The 15,009-nt window shown below is 42.5% G+C and overlaps 1 protein-coding gene and 1 long non-coding RNA gene across 7 annotated transcripts in view; one reads left to right on the plus strand and one right to left on the minus strand.

The window, feature by feature from the left end:
* Positions 1-15,009, minus strand: part of NTRK2 (neurotrophic receptor tyrosine kinase 2) — a 307,987-nt gene that overhangs the window by 164,232 nt on the left and 128,746 nt on the right. The window lies entirely within an intron of this gene.
* On the plus strand, positions 13,932-14,719 carry LOC118716439. Its single transcript, XR_004987150.2, has 2 exons — positions 13,932-14,262; positions 14,613-14,719. It is a non-coding gene; the product is annotated as an uncharacterized LOC118716439 (long non-coding RNA).

The following is a 15,009-nucleotide window of genomic DNA, read 5'->3' on the forward strand; positions in this document are numbered from 1 at the left end:
GAAGTTATAGCTCTTTGACAAATGATATTCTGGGTTGTCATGGCAACTGGGCCTGTTAGAGGTGTGCATAAAAAGGCCTTTCCATAAATCAAACATTTTAGGAAGGGGTTAAAATAAACATTTCTAGATGATTCCCAAGATATAGTGCCAAAAATATAATTACAGACATTTGTATCAGTCTGCCATAAAGTATGACAGCTCCAATTTTACAAAATGTTAATTAAAAAAATCTATTAAACCCATACCCCCCTGAGAGAAATTAATATCACACCTAAGGTTGGGAGTCAGTGCAACTCAAAGGCTGTGAAAATTGGATGGCAAAGTCAGAAAGGGAGGCTTAAAAGCAGACTTATCTATAAGCCGTTTATTTAAGAGTTGGGGTTAGGCTCTGACCATCAAGAGAAGAAATGCTGATGACAGTACTTAGAGCCTCTTTACAAGTATGAAAGAACATGCAAAAGTAATCAAAGATTTGGAGATGGAATTAGAACTGAAATGCTGATAGGTAGAAAATAGCTCACCTTAAAATGCATGGATGGGACACGAAAGAATCATTCAATCTTGGAGGACACAGGCAATAAGCCATGACCATTAGCAACTTCCAATGAGGTCAAGAAAAATGAGAATTAGCTTAAAATCAGACATTGGGAAAACGCTTCTGAAGATAAAGGCCATGAGTTTCCACTCCAAGGATCACAAATGACTTGCAGGCTAAATGAAATCGAGAGGCAAGTTCTGTCTGGCCTGTATAGTGTTCTTTGAAAAATGTACAGTGTTTGCCAACATATAAAAATCAGGAGGCTGCACATACAATTCTGGCTTCCTCTCTTTAAAAAAGGGATACTTCGTCAGCAATAGGCCTAAATTTCCATGTGGCATTGGAGCTGGGTTCACAGAACAGAAGTTTTATGAGAACACAAAGTTATCATTTTTCTACCCTGTGGCCTCAGCACTCACCAAGAACAAGATAAATGGTTGGATGAATGAATTAGGGGACCTGCCCACTCTAAATAAGACAAACGCTCTCCAGCGGGGACTACCCCACCAGGCTGCCTGGCTCCTAAAGGCATTTGAAGTTTCCATTTTGCTCAGTTCTATAAGTTTTCCTTTCATTGGGACACCATGGTGCATCTTGATATAAATTTCTCATAAAACTCACTCTAATTGCCACATACGCGAGCCATTGAAGTAAAATGACAATGCAATAATATTCTTTAAGGACATTTTTTTAAAAGCCCCAAAAGTGAGCTTACTTTAGGGTTTGGCATCCGAGTTCATCCTTCAGGCAGAATGCTATGTTAATGTAGAGGTTTCTCATACTAACCGAAAGTAGAGCATTCCTAGGGAACCTCTCGTAAACCAAAATGGCGTAAATCAAAGAAGCAATTACCATTAATTTATATGGAAAATTTTCATCATTCCCAGACCCAAAACATTAAGCTACCAAATAATGCATAAATCCTAAAATACACTGGTGCACGCTAAAGGCAATGCCACTCTCAGTGCTTCAGATGCACGCTGCCTCTATAATAATAGCTCTCTACAAAGCATGGATCATGTTTTCACTTTTCACCTTTTCTCATAAAAGCAAAAATCCTGTTCAGATTCCTTTTGGTTAGTGAAAACAGGTACTAATATAGGTCTTTCATGAAAGGGGGATAACTGTACTTGCCAGAGCCTCTTCTGGTGCTACAGCAGAGCAAGTGCCTCTAATAGGCTTCAGATTTGACACTTGTTCATTCATTCAATGAACACTGATCCCCTTCTAAGTGCTACTATGACTAAGGGCCATGTGGGATGTTTCTTTCACTTTGATGTCCAGAGATTTAAATTTTTATTAAATGAATAAATGAGTAGTGGGAATCACTATAGACAATAACTTTACTATGAATCTGCTATGTGTCAGATACATACATTCTTAACTTTTATCCTTATTTTATAGTAAGGAAAACAGATTTAGAGGGATTAAGGAATAGATCCACAGCATGGACCAAACAGGGATTTGAACTTAGATCTTTTTGGCACCTACACCCTTTATGCTACTAACCTCACAGATAAATTCTATTCTCAAGTGTAGTGGGTTCAAAAGTGGCCTCCTAAAAAGGTATTTCCAATTCTAACCTCTGGAACCAGTGAAGATGATCTTCTTCAGAAAAACAACAACAATAACAACAACAACAACAACAACAACAAAAACACCTGTGCAGATCTCAAGTCTTTAAAAATCTCAAAATGAGATTATTCTGGATTTGGAGTGAGCCCTAAATCCAATGACAATTGTTCTCAGAAGAGGAGAAGAGGACACAGAGACAGAGAAGTGATGGGAAGATGAGCAGAGATCAAGTGATGTATCTACCATCCAAGCAACACCAAGGATTGCTGACAGTCACCAGAAGCTAGGAGAAAGACATGGAACAGATTTTCCTTCACAACCTCCAGAAGGAACCAACTTTGCCAACACATCAATTTGATACTTCAGGGCTCCACAACTATTGTTTTAACCACCAAGTTTGTGGTATTTGTTACAGCAGCCCTAGGAAACTAATACATCAAAATATTCTTGGTCCATGTGCCAAAGAAGTCCCCCACCTCTGCCAAAACTTAGCCTGAACTGTCATAGGGGAACCAGGCTGCATCCTAAACTTTTACTGACCTCCATTATCTCCAAGGCTCCCTATTCTGATCAAGCCTTTCAGTCTGAGATCCACACAGTATTATCCAGAAACATTCTTACATCTCAGAAAACATGAACTCAGCTGAGTAGTATATGTTCTTCATTTGTTTCTTTGAAAGCAAAGTGAATATCTCTAACAGGAGTGGGATGTGGTACAGCACTTTGGAATAATTCAATTTAATGCAGCAACAGGGGACCCAAGCTCTCCTGTTAGATGATCAAATATCGGATGTCACAACACTAACACAGAATATAGGGGGAAAGCTGTCATTTCTGTGTGAGCAATTCTGGGAATGCTGCTAGGAGGAAAGCAGGAATGAAGCTGGACTTTAAAAAGGGATGATAGCAATGATAATCGTCACAGCAATGCTATCATTTACTGAGAACCTACAACATGTCACATGCTATCCCACTGTCTTGCCATACCCCCCTAAGGGCCAAGGCCAAGGTTACCCAATCGAAAGTGGCAGGACTCTGACATTAAATGAACAAGGTAGTGGGAGAAAGAGGGTCAAGCCAGGTGGATTGAATAGCTTGGGAAAGAGGAACAGAAGTGGTGGATGGGGAAGGCATGGATGAAAAGCCAAGCTGGGGGGATGCTCTAGAATTTGAATGCCCTTTTGAGGAGTTTGCCTTGATCTACTTTGCCATGCAAGATGCCAGAGGTGTATGAGTACAAGACTGACTAGCTCATGTCCATTTTGGGAGGAAAATGTTGGACTCAAGAATGGAATCATGGTAAGAATGAGAGAGAAGCCCAGCCTATCTCTCTGAAATATGGAAGGCTTGGAGGAAGTCAGAGGGGAGCAAGACATGGTTTGATTTCCAATGGAATTCAAGAGATGAGGACAAAGAAGCTGTCCTGGCTAATGCAGAGGTTTGGAAGGATGGGCAAGGCGTTTACCACAGCAGAAGGCACAGGCCAAGGGCTCAGTGGGCAGACAGGATAGATTCAGTGTAAAATAAATAAATAAATAAATAAATAAATAAATAAATAAATAAGATGTGGTTTTGCTTCCATGGCCTTCAAGCTCTAGAGATGTCTGTTTTGCAGATGGTATGACAGCTTCTGCTTTCTCTCCCTGCCTCTGATGGACTTCCCTCAAGGGGAACTGGTTGGAGTTTAGAGAGTGTATCTTTAAATTAAATATATCATGCAGATTGTATAAACCACTATTTTTCAGAAAGGTCCATCTCAAAAGCATCAAGGTAGATGAGTCTCAGAGGCCCAAAATTCAGCACTGGGGTACAGAGTACCCCAAACACTGCATACATCTCAGATATGAAATCATCAAACTTAGTGAGAAGTTAGAGCTGGAAGCCACTGCAGGCTCCCAGGAGCCCATTAGGGGCTGTCTAGAGCAAGCATGTCAAACTTGTGGCCCACAAGCCACAAGAGGTCCACAAAGAATATTTTTGTGGCCCAGCCAATATAACGGTATGTAAGAAACATTTTAATAAAAATTTCATAACTTAATTTTTACAGTATCCTGTTATATATAAGTATTAATAACAAACTACAATGTTTGCTAATGACTGATAACTATAATCGTGTTGCATTCATTTCCCTTGCACGTCTTATGCACAGGAACACCATTTCTCTCCACTAATACTAGCAGTGAATGTTTTAGCAGCTGATTGCCATGTCATTCTTTTTGCACTGACATGTTTGGTGTGCACAACAGGAAATATTTTTCTTTCGGAGAACAAGAAAAATAGGTTTATTTGCATTATGCTAATTAATTTGTGCAGTTATTCAGTGTCTGGTAAGTTAATATCCAAGAAAAAAGTTAATTTTTATTAAAAGGTTCTATTATTTTATATTAATGATTACACATTTATTTCAGCCCTTTGTATTCAGCATATCTCTATTGAAATAAACCTATGTTTCTATGAAAATCGAAGCTTTTTTTTTATGGCCCACATATACATAAACCTTGTTTATTTGGCCCATGTTAGCTTTTGAGTTTGACATGCTTGGTCTAGAATGTTGCCAATTCCAGAGCACCTCTGGATTCCTATCAACCTGCCCCTGCCTTCCAAAGAGCCAACCAGTCCTCCCTCCATGCAATCCTAAAAGAAGAAATCATTTAAGAGCCTGGGATTGACATACCAATCAGGGTTTAAGATAATCTGAATGCGCACACTGATCTCATTTAGAAGCAGCTGCAAAGAGAGTCAACAAGCCCTGAACTGGACTGGAGTCAGAAGATCAGGGCCCAAATGCTGCCTTGACTTGTGGTTCTTATAAGCTGTGTACTTATGAAAGTCAGATCTCTGGGAGTGGGTCATACTGGGGTCCCTTGGATCCACCATGCAGCAGCCGGGACCTGGGTTTCTCTCTCCTGGAGGTCTGCCCTTGAACTACAGTAGCTCACTTTTGTGTATTGAGACCCTTAGCCAGTGACTAGAGGGTGCACAAATATGAAAGGCCTACACCCAAATCTCTGGGGAGCAACTTCCGCTCCAGAGCTCCCCCTCCCGCAGGAAGCTATGTCTGAAATCATTTTCCCATTAGCTCCCCCTTCCCTGTTCTGCCTCCCCCAATCCCTTCAGATTGCCCTTAATAAATCACTCATTTGTGAGTCCTCATCACAGTATCTGTTGCCAGGAGGCCCCACAAAGACCAGTGTCTGTGCAAAGCTGTGGTGGAAGAGTCAGATCTTAAAGCAGTGAGCTGACTCTCTAGCATGAAGGTCACAACAGGCAACATTTGGCAAAAAGACATGTTTTTGTTGGCTTACAGAGAGTTTAAAAAATGTGAAGGGACTTGCCAACCTTTACAAACTGGGAAATTTCACACAAAAACCCAGATCTTCCCTTGTCTTGAAAAACCAGATGATCCGGCTACCCTGAGCCTGCCGGCCTTGTGTGGCAATACTGCGGGCCTGGGGCCAGTCCCCACCAGCTCAGCTCCTCACTCACATCTGTATCTTTGGTTTTGGCAACCTACAGTCTAGCACATTGAAAGTCCTCGATAAGGTCTGTTGAATCCGAATCAGGCATCATTTTTCTTGAAAACAACTGAACTTGGGGGCTGCTGGAGAGCATGGGTGAGTAATTGTGTAAGAGGCTGCCTCGCTGCTCCTATCCAGTTCTTTCCTCATGCCTGGCAAGGTGCTGGTGTTCACATCCACAAACACTCTTCTGAGGGAAGATGAATCAATGACAGGCGCTGCCGTGATAGGAAGTTTGTTTGACAGGGAACACGTAATGAAATGAAATAAAATCACTTGTGGTTTGAGTATGCAGGCAAGAAAAACAAAAACAGGTCTTAGCTTCAGATGTTTTTTATGTTGCCATAAATAAAAGGATGGCTACAGCTCAAAAATGACATTTTAAACATTTCAAAATGTTGACTTGCCTAGCCTGTGTACTTCTTTTATTTTTTTTTAAGAGTGATTATAGTTGAAGCCCCTCTAACCAATGTCACTGGTAGTAGGTCATTAAAGAAGCAGAGGTTCCCTTGAGCACTGGAACTCAGCCATTCATGCAGGAGTGCTCAGGGCACATCAGATGGGTCAGTATGTTGAAGAGAGATGGGAGCAGTCATTAACTAGCACATCGGTTAAGTGCTCCTCTTGTCTGAGAGCACCCTGCAGGGAACATAACAGACCAAGGGTCCCAGCTACATCCTAAAACCCACCTATGCTCTCAAGCCCATTCCTCATTTGCAGTGAGCGCATGCTTCCCATGACTGCTCTAGAACCAGTGCCAGGAGTAGTTGGAATATAAGGCAGACCCATCCTTAGAGACAAGGAACTCTTGGCCGACTGGTGGCTGACTTTGGCTCAAGGACTCCCAGCAGCAGCTTTGCCCATACTTCCTTAAAGTGAATGGTCTAGGATTCTTGTCCTCGCCTTCCCATCCTCTCATCACCAAGGTCAGACTTGAGTGACAGTCCTGTCTATGCTTTTACATCCTTCTCTGACTCCTTCTCTATTTTCTCTCACATGAGAGTTTCTCCTGATTAAAATCCTTGCAGCTTTAATACAGGTTGGGCACCTGCTTTTCAGAGGACACAATTTGCATGTGAAAATTCCTTCTACCTATATTCAGCAAAACCTGCCTATTCTCCCCAGTAACCAACTTTGCTTGTGGTTTACATGAATCCAAAGAAAAAAAGCACTTATGAAAGGAATTCAAATGAGCTTCCAAAAATTAGGTATAAGTTAAGAGAAAGGGGCGGGGGGGCGTAATAAAAGAAGGGAACCCAAGACTGGTTTGGCTCAGTGGACAGAGCGTCAGCCTGTGGACTGAAAGGTCCCAGGTATGATTCTGGTCAAGGGCATGTGCCTTGGTTGCAGGCACATCCCCAGTTGGGGGTGTGCAGGAGGCAGCTAATTGATGTTTCTCTCTCATCGATGTTTCTAACTCTATCTCTCTCCCTTCCTCTCTGTAAAAAATCAATAAAATATATATTTTTTTAAATGAAGGGGAAATGAGACAGGAAGAAGGAGAAAACTTTTCAGAGTTCCTTCATTTTGACCATTGTCTACTAAAACAAAATGAACATGGATATCCCCCAACACAGGACCTATTTACAACCTCTGGGAAAATGTTGAGACTTCCTATTTACCTGACTTGCTCCAGAATCCCAACTGTTAATTTCCCTTCAAGGTTGAGATGTACAGTCAAAAAGTCCTGTGTAACTACAATGAAGACCACACAGTTATCATTCTCAACACCCCAAACCTCAACACCTTCAATTGTCTTTTTGTGGAAAGGCAGAAAAAGGGAAGCACACTGCCTGTGTAAATTGGTAAACTGTGTCTCATAATCAAGCAGAGAAAGAACACACACACACACACACACACACACACACACACACACATCCTTATTCTTCTAAGAGGGTTAATATCAAAAAGAAACCTTCAGGCTGGTTACTTCATAATTCACAGCAAAATAGAAAAGGGAGACCAAATCAGCAGCCTCATTTATAAGCCCTGGAAAATGGAAGTTTCCAAGCTGTCATAAATAAGGATGGAAGCATTTGCCAAGTCAGAAATTTTAGCCAAGTTTGAAATCCACTCAATCCTTACATCTTGGAGCTCAGAACAGAAAACCAACCTTTTGGGATTTGTAATCATTTCTTCTCAGTAAAACTTCTTGCTTTTTATAAGGAAGTAAAACCAAAAAACAAAAAAATACAATATGGAAAGATTTTTTTAAAGGAGTTGGGGGCATTAAAGCACAGTGAGCAATGGGGAGGTGATAATGGCATAAATTGTGTCTGTGTTGGGACTAAATTCCCATTTAAAGCATGTAGTATTCCTATTCCGTGTGCGTGTGTGTGCGTGTGTGTGCGTGTGTGTGCGTGTGTGTGTGTGTGTGTGTGTGTGTTGAGAATTATTGTGTCTTTCCTTGATCTCTCTCTCTCTCACACACACACACACACACACACACACACACCTACATACACAATCTCTCTCGTATACACATATTCCACCCAAATGTATAAAAATTAGAGAAAGGACAAAGCATATTTGCATGTGTTTGTGTTGGGTAAAAAGGGAACTAGAGGAAAAGAAGAAATCTATTTTTTTAATGATAAAGGGGAAAGAAAATAGGTAACAAGGAAGGGTACACTTTTCATCAGTTTATTCTAAGTTGGAAAGAATTATAGTCACGAAAATTTAGTGCACAGATTGATGACCACCTCAGAGTTCAGGGACAAATAGACCCCCAAGAGGCAAAAGGAAGCACTGCCCTCAGAGAAGCAGGCCAGAGCATGAGTTTATAGGCTGAGGAATGCAATTTGCATGACCTTGGACAAGTTAATCAACTGCCTAAGCCTTTGTTTTCTTATGTGCAAAGTACAGACAATAGTGGCACCACACCACTGATTTATCATTAGGCCATAGCCCATGAGACCAAAGATGGCATCTACTTGGCTTATTATAGCATCTCGCAGTGCTTGGCTCACTCTCAGACTTATAAAAGGCACTTACTATATATTTACAGGATTTTGAGTATACTCAATGTAAGATAGAACAAAATAATGTATTAAAGAATTTAGTATCTGTCTCAGTTAGGGTTGTGTCAGAGAAAAAGAACTCATGCCCTGTGGTTTAAATTGCAAGTTGTGGGGACAATGTATAGAGGTATGTTCAAGGGACAAACAAGAAATGGTGAGGCACTGGAGACCACCCACCATGGGAAGGAAGCCTTTCCCCCTCCAGGGTTGAGAAACAGATGGAGAAACCCCCTCCAGGGTCAAGGAAACAAATGGAGAAAAGAGAAGAGATAAGCCCACCTTGAAAGACTGCAGTGGTGGAGAGATGAGCCCTGTTTGAGGTGAGTCTGCATGTGTGCAACAGGGCAGCCATATTCGTCTCCTGTCCACCACCGAGACCTGCTGGTCAACCCACTGTGCAAACTCTGAGAAGCCAGCATGCTACCAGCCCCAAAGTAAAACATGGCAGGCAGTTCCACAGCCTTTAGTGAAGGAGGGTGATGGCCTCTCTTGAATCCAGAAGCCTAATGAATGCAGAGAGAAAAAAAAAAAAAAAAAGAAAAAAAAAACTGCCCAGGAAGTTAATCTCTGCAAAGCCTGAAACACCCTCACAGGCTATGGCTCAGTTCATTTAAAACCTAGAACTCCCCCAAGAGGTGAAACAGTGCAGGGCGACTGTTACTCCCACAAAGCTCCAGGGTCTTTAGTGAAATTGCAGGACTTACCTGAAGCTGCATTCTAATCTGTAAAGCAAACAGCTGTGGCCTACGCTTTTATTTGACCAGTTGGCAAGACTAACTTACCACTTGATGAGAATTACTTAAAAGAAAGGGAAGGGTGGTGAATAACAAAAGAGGTTTCTCCTCGCCTCCCAGGAAACAGAATAAAAATGTTGAAAGATGGGAGGGAAGGAGAAAACTTATTGTTCATTAGTTTATGGTCAGGCAGAGATTTTAATTCAGTAAACACAGCCCTGGGGTCTTGTGGTGTGTGAGATGAGACCCATTGATTGGAAAATTAGTAGGTGCCCTTGGCAGTCTCTCTCAGTCACTAGCTGCCAGACGGGACATTCAGGGACAGGAGCGTGGACGTGACTGAGCTACTTAGATGCTGCTCTGTCTCCTTGTGTTTCAGAGGCAAGGAGCTGCTCAGGCATTTTCCACAGCCTTGTTCCAATGTCTGGATCCTCTTCATGCAGGTGACAGGATGTGTCCTCAAACAAATCTTCCACCGCACTCCTCCCACCCGGCCCCCACCCAATGCTTTCCCTCGCCATCACTCATCTGAGAGTCAGGACTGCTCCCAATGAACAGGAAGTACTCAAGTTCAGGAGCAACAAGAAAATTCACTTTAGAATGATCAAAAATAACACATCCGCCTTTAGTTACAAGGAACAAAGCAAACATGCTCTGGGTTTTCATTAGTTAACTAGAGGCCTGGTGCACAACATCCTGCACTGGGTGGATGGGGTCCCTCAGCCCAGCCTGTGCCCTTTAGCAGACCAGGAGCCCTTGCGGAGAATGGGCCTAAACCGCAGTCAGACATCCTTAGGGCTGCTGTGGAGGCGGGAGAGGCTCCCTCCTCTGTCACTGCACTCACCAGCAGTCAGCCCAGCTTCTGGCTGACCACCAGGGGCCAGCTCCTGCATTGAGCATCTGCCCTCTGGTAGTCAGTGCCTGGTTGATTTGCATATTATCTTTTTATTATACAGAATTAGCACTGAGTAGATACTTCCTGCAACTTCTTTGTCATAAGATAAAATTTTCAAAGCATGTGACAATTTCACTACCTTCCCAGTACCTGCAAGTCAAGATCTGCAGGGCTTGGTGAATAGCAGACATAACTAGGGACTTCCTGGACAGCACATGAAACCCGAGTGACTAAAGTTCACCTTACATTTGTGCTTTGCCACAACAATCATCTCTCCTCAATCACCAGTGCTGGTAAGAGTGGCCACTGGGCACTTGCAAGGCCTTGAGAGCGTCCTAGGCACCTGCTGGCCTCACCACAGTCCTGGCCCTGCTCGAAGATCCAGCCCTCTAGGTAGCTGTTCTGCGCTCTGGTACTTGAGCCAGCCTGCCTGAATTCAAACCCTGGGATTACCCCTCATTGGCGAGGTAACCTGAAGGAAGGTCCTTGGTCACTCTGTTCCTCAGTGTACTATCACTTTAAATGGAAGCACTATTATCATTATCCTCGTAGGATTGTAGGGAATGAATAAATACATTAATATATGTTTTAGTACTTAAAACATAACATGTATTCTTGGTACAGAGTGAAAATCATTACCCGTTAACTCTTAGATAAAGTCTCACTTTAAAATGTATTAGAAAAGGTATTAACAATACTAAAAGTACCTTAAATTAAGTGCTGGTAAAACTTCAAGGCCACTTATTTAAAGAGATTTAATAACCACAACAAAAAAGCACACATTACAAAATATTACTAAAGAAATAAAATTTTATTACTTGCAACATGAAGTAGTTCCAACTAAGCCAATCGTGTGTTGCTTAATGGAGCCTTGACCAGAAACTACCTCAGGAAGCAGAAGAGAAAAATCCAGGTACTTGTCACTCATTGCCTGTTAACAGTTGTTTCTAAGCCTTGGGGGAACTTGAAACAAGTCTTTTGTTTCAAACAATCCCCCCGCCAATTCATTCATTACTTTTATTCTTAGCCAAATATTTTCACATTGAGGACCCACATGTTAAAGTTAAAGTTCAAATCACTAAAAACTCTGAATTGATAAAGTGAGAACAGAAGAGGCAGACCATAAGTGGGATATGTCTCTCAATGTTATTTCTTTTAGAATCCTCAAAATACAGAGCACCATTCAAACTCATGGTATGGTCACAATACAAGCCCAAACAAATCATATTCTATTATTTTATCAGTATCAAGTCTGAGGTAGAACATTGGTTCTACCAATGCACAAGAATCACCTGGGCAGAAAGAAGGGTCTAGGAGCATAATGATAACTCCTGGGAAAGCTCCAATGTGGCCTTCACAGTGTGGACACATCCAGAATTGCCCAGCGAGTGGAATTCCCTTTCATTTGGACTCCATTAGTTGTGCTCACATAACCGCCATATAACCAACACATGCAAGTGGATCTGTGTGGGATTCACTCACTGAGGCATACCCATGCTCAGGGCAAACCCGAGTCCTTCAAAGTGTTGTATCAACAAAAAGAGTCAGTGTGCTAAGTAAGGGCTTTCCCCCGACCTTCTCACTTGACTCTCATAAGAGCCTCCTGAGGAGGCACCATTACTATTCCCTATTGTGCAAATGAGGAAATGGGAATGGAAGGGTGAAATGACTCATTTAGCTGCAGCAAGCTGGCTTCAAACCTGAATAGTCTGCACCCAAAGCCTACTGCCGTAAATTATTATATGGCCTCCAAATGGCCCACAAAACCTGTTCTCAGCAAGGCAAACTGAGAAGGGCATTTCAAAAAAAAAAAAAAAAAAAAAAAAAAAGCACAAGTCAATAACATTAAACAGGCTCTTAAGACAGGGTCTGTGTACTTGGTTCCATAAGACAGTGGGTCACACTGGATCAGTTTCCAGTCCCAAGACTTGCATTTGGAGCAAAACCCTTTCAAAGTGACCAGAGGCAAGCTCAAATGCATCAGGGCTGGGGTCCTACAAACCTTACTTTTAGGTCCTATCTTAAAAAGGGGTGGGGGGAGGGGAGAAATGAGTAATGACAGTGTGGGGCACTGGAGGATGGAAATAAAAGGGACGTGAAGTGTGGGCACCATTTAATAGTTATAGTTCCATAGTATCTTATCTCTACGTCCACTGGTCTTCCTCAATCTCCCCTCCCATGAAAGCACAAGTCATCAAGTTCATTTGACCACCAAGCCCTTTAGCAGGAAGGGGCAGAGCACCAAATGTGTCCTCTCACTGGGACTGGGTCATTCCAAATTTTTTAAATACCAAAGGATTTTCCCATAGAATGTAGGGTTTTTTTTTTTATTTCCTTAAACATTGTGTGTGTGTGTGTGTGTGTGTGTGTGTGTATTTAGTATTTCCTTTTAACCAAATGAAAATATATCCCATGTCAAGAATCAGTAACAATAAATGTATAATTCACATTAATGGGAAATTTGAAAGTCCTTCTTTTGAGGGAGATTTATTCCAGAATCTATAATGGGTTTGGGACTCTCCCATTCCCAATTCTCTATGATGTTTCTCATACTCTTTCTTCTAACACCTCTCCTCTTGAACACCACCAAGGACACACATAGTGATGGGGGATGCTTGAGGAAGAGAGCAGACATATACAAGGCCCTAGAGAGAATGCAAGACACATGGAGATGAATTATAAAACTTTATTGGCTTGTTAAAAAAAGAGAGAGAGAGAGAGAATGAATTCAGCAAGTACATTTATGATCTATCCACATGTTAAAACAGCACTTAAAAATAAAATAAAAATGATTATACACTATTTACAGGAAATGTGAAACATGACTTTAAAACCTGGAACATTGCAGGGGGAAAACAGGGCATGGGAATGACTCACAGCCGCCTATGGATTATACCCAATGGACCCCAACATGAACTGGGAGTGACACGCAAGGATCTGTCTTTCTCTGGAAACTCTTGTTATTATTTTTCCATTTTCCCCCTGTCAGTTTTATTGGGGCATAATCGGCAAATAAAGATATTTAAAGAGTACAACATGATGATTTGACATACATTTACATTGTGAGTAGACTTTCTTACTATTTTGTGTTTATGCTGCCTTCATAAATGGACTGTCTTAAAAGTGGTGAAAAAAAATTGTGTTTTTCTTTCCTTCTCATGCCTTTTTTTTTTTTCTTTCATGAAAACTCAGACTCCAGACACAGCCAATAACCACCTACCTTGGGTGCCCACCAATAACTATCCCAAGGCTCCATTGCAATATTAGCCTGAATTAAACTCAGAGTGCTCTCACCGTCCAACTCCCATGGTTGGGAGACGCCTTTGGCCCAGAAGAGAGAGAGAGGAAAAAAAAAGGAAACGAACTGGCTTGAGTAGAAAGCTGCCTTTGGTGACAGCTGTTTTATGTCACTTTCTGGGTTGCAGATCCTGTTAAGATAATTCACTGTGGCAGCACCTGACAGAAAATGACATCCCTAAACCATTCAGGAGAGCCCTTGACCTTCCCAGGTGCCCTTGAGTAAGCCTGATGCAGTCCTCAGGCACCACCGGTGGTGAGAACACAGCGGAGCACCCTTCACAGGTGACTGCTTCTGTCCCGTGTCCTTGGAATCAAGTCTGCAGACTGGCACAGCCCCATGGGCTCCACAGACCTCCACTAGAAAGGCATGGCCCAGCCCACCAGGCTGGGGGCAGCTACCTGAGGAGACCCTGAGCTATAGTGGAGTCGCTCACATCGGCTGCCCTCCCTCTGTGTCTGCAGTCAGGACCAAACAAGGTGAGCTGAGCTTCTACTGTGTGTGAGCAGATCAGATGGAAGCCAGGGAGGAGTCTAGACACCAGGAGGAAGTCTAAGTCACCATCCTCCGATGGAGGGAAGGAGGGGAGGAGCTAGCTCAGATCCCCTTTAGCGCTTTGATTCCATTTCAAAATGAAATTTTTAAGAAAGGTATATGGAAAGCAACCAGAAAGGCAAATAAAAAGTGCCTCTCAGAATAACCATTATGGCTTGTTGCAGTTTAGGTTCTTACAAGGGTATTTCTTGGATCACATGATCTCACACATCTAGAGGAAATGATGAACAACATAAACAGATCCAGAGAAAGAGAAGCAGCGATCAGACTCTCAAACTCAGAGGGAAAGTAAGGGAGGATGGGGGTAAGGGGAAGAGATCAACTAAAGGACTTGTGTGCATACATATGGGCCTAGCCAGTGGCCATGGACAACGGGGGTTGGGGAGGGGGCATATCTAGGGAGGGGTTTGGGATGGGAATGGGGGAATAAGGACAATTATGTGAGGCCATAATCAATAAAATTAAATTTTTAAAAAAAGTAACTCTCAGTCTGTCATGGAGTCAAGTTAGAATGCTAGATAGAGAGAGCAAGACAGGGCAAGAAGGAGAAGGGGAAAGGGAAGGAGAGAAGAAGGAGGGAGGGAGGGAGAAGTGTGGGAAAGAAAAAGTCAGGGATTTGAAGCAAATAAAGAGAAAAGGAAGGGGAGACAGCAGGAGCACCTCCATCATGCTGACCATCACACTTGCCAGGGAACTAAATTCTTGCCTTGAACTCCTTGAGCTGTTTGCCCCTCAAACTGTCGAACAACGTGGCCTCTGTTCTGTCTGAGGAGGAGCTTGGGCCCTCACAGGGGCAGGGTAGGGTTGTGGGGGGGGGGGGGGGGGGGGCTCGGAGCGCTGTAATACAGAATGATGTGAAGAGTAGGGTCCAAAGCA

The sequence above is a fragment of the Pipistrellus kuhlii genome, unplaced genomic scaffold (genome assembly GCF_014108245.1).
Source record: "Pipistrellus kuhlii isolate mPipKuh1 unplaced genomic scaffold, mPipKuh1.p scaffold_m20_p_12, whole genome shotgun sequence".
NCBI classification, from domain to species: domain Eukaryota; kingdom Metazoa; phylum Chordata; class Mammalia; order Chiroptera; family Vespertilionidae; genus Pipistrellus; species Pipistrellus kuhlii.